Source organism: Merops nubicus, unplaced genomic scaffold (assembly GCF_000691845.1).
Source record: "Merops nubicus isolate BGI_N331 unplaced genomic scaffold, ASM69184v1 scaffold1794, whole genome shotgun sequence".
NCBI lineage: Eukaryota > Metazoa > Chordata > Aves > Coraciiformes > Meropidae > Merops > Merops nubicus.
The window spans coordinates 17331-19891 of record NW_008603370.1 but is presented as its reverse complement, the minus strand read 5'-3'; positions in this window follow the sequence as shown (position 1 = coordinate 19891).

The window sequence follows — 2561 nt, the reverse complement described above, 5'->3', positions numbered from 1 at the left end:
AGGGAAAGTTTTGCATAAGTTAGCTGAGATACCCTTAAAACCAAGATGATTTCACCTGAAGCCAAAGTTAACCTATCACTGCCAGAAGAAAACCAGGAGAGGCATCACCAGCCCAGACCCAGCATGACCAACCTGAAACAAAAATAAAGCACATTATACCCAGGGTTATTCACTAAGATTCACAGCTCCTTCCAAAAGGATCTGCCATTGCTCCCATTCCTCTAACCTCCTCCTCAAAATACAGGAAAACAAAAAAGCAGCCAAACTCCTCTATGAGCAGCGAGACGTTTCAAAACAGCATCATTCCTATCTATGAGCATCTCTTGAATGATTTTCAGAAGACACACTTCTACTCCTCCATGGATTATTCTGGCTAAAAATGTGTGTGACATTTTAATTATCAAGTACAAATGTTACTGCAAGCAAGCAATGAAACAGATGGTGTCCTGAATTTTACAGTACAGCCACATTTTCCAGCTCAAATTTACAGTTCACCAATTAGCAAGCTTCAAGTCCTGCCTCTATCTTATCTCCCCTACCCATCTGAACCACTGTAACCCTTCCGATGCTGGGAGTGCAGCTTTGGGAACAGAAACTCAAAGCAAATTGTCCTCCTCCAAGCAAATTCAGTTTCCAATGAGGAAGCCCAACTCTACACACCCCAAAAGCACGGTAGATATGAAACAGGAGAGCACCTGCCTTGGAAATACAATGAAGGGATGAAAGGTGGCTGAAGAAGAACTGTCCTTATTGAGGGAGCAAAGTAGTGACCATGCTACCTCTATCACAATGAAGGACCTAATTTATCTCAGTGTCTTCCCCAGTGAATTCCACTTGTACCAGTTATAACTCCCAAGATTTCCTTCTCATCCCTTCTGGTGCATTCGGCAGTCCTCCCAGAGGGGATGCCCAAAGGGAAAAGACAGGATGGCATGAGTGTCCCTTCAGGACCCATCAGTGCCAGGTCCCACATCACCACAGGATGAGAGAGGAGTAAGCTTTTCCATTTATCCTCGCCGGTCTACGATTCTGCCAAAAGGACACTACCTACAACCAGAGTTGAACTTTCATGTGCTTATTTCCTCCCCCCTATAAAAAATAAACTATAATTCAAGAAACAGGAGCCAGACAGGGGGACATAATCACATGTCACGCAATGTGGAGGCAGACAAGGAGGACCTGGGGCCACCTTCAGCTGACCACAATTCTACAAATGCACGTTCAGATGTGTCTGAGGGTTATTCAGTAATGGATGTAGCTGCAGCCTAGAGGAGCCCCAGCCCAGGCTGGGTCTGCCCCATGGCTTGCACACGTCTTCTGTAAATCCCACGGTGAACACAATGAAGTGGGTGAACACTCATCTCCTGGGTTTACAGCACCAGGGCAAATGTGGTTCTTGCTTCAAGGAGTTTATAATCCAGTTCAGACAATGCACGAGGTCTGGTGACTGCTTGGGGAGAGCTGTGGCAGCATCCTTGGAGTTCAAGCAGCAAACACCGTGAGCTCTGGGCTGTCACTCCCTGCTGCATGCAGGCTTTGACCCCCTCAGGCTGAGGAGCACACGATGCCCTCACTGAACAGGCTCTTGCTTTAACAGGCTACGGCCAAACTGAATCTCAGTGACCTTTCCTGACACTCTGCTCCATTCACCTCCAAACCGCAAAGGGGAACCGCTGCTGGGGCTTACAGCATCAGTGCTGTAATTACTACAAGGAAACGTTCTCTGGGAAGGTGTCCCAGTATATAATACACTGAGTAATTCCTCTCGCTGCTTGCAGTACTAGGTAATAACTCCTTCTCTCAATGTCAGCAGCAGGCTGGCTTCCAGCTAGGTCTGCGAGGACAAGCACCCTTCCCATTGTGCCCCAGTGCAGGCACAGCGCTGGTAACGCTGGTTCTGCTCTCACAATTCACCCTTGTGCAGACACCCCTGGAACGTGAACACACTCCTGCGAGGACCAGACAAGGGGAGATGCTGCATGGGCAAACACACAGGCCCTTTGGACCCCAAGCTTTTCCCATTTTGCTTTGAAATGCGTCCAGGAGTGGAGCTTTGGAGGTGGAGGAGCTGACGCCAGTTTTGCAGACAGCCAGTGCTGCTTGGCTCACCCTGCCAGCCAGAAAAGTGTTTGCCACATGGGCTCTGACTCCTGCATGCTATTCATTTGCTGGCACTTGGAATCCAGAGGTGATGATGGTGAGGTGTGTTGTGGTCCTCTGAGCCCACCTGGGGAACCTCTTCCCAAAGAGAGTCAGATGAGGCACTTGCAGAGCTGGAGGGCCCCAAGGGCAGAGCTTACCCTGGAGTACAGACCCCTTTGCAAACCCTTCCCAGTAAGCTCCTGAACACCCAGGGAAACCCACCTGAGCATCTTGTTCCCAGAGAGAGAAGCCAAAGCAGGGTCCAGCAGCACCAGTGCTGGGGTATACAGCCTGGTCTGCAGCAGATGGGTGCTCAGCAAAGGGGTGCTCTGGAGCACAGTGGACTGCATCACAGCGGCGTGGGTTCTGCGCTGGCACACCGGCAGCTGGACTGCTGTGATAAATAAACCTGAAAACCA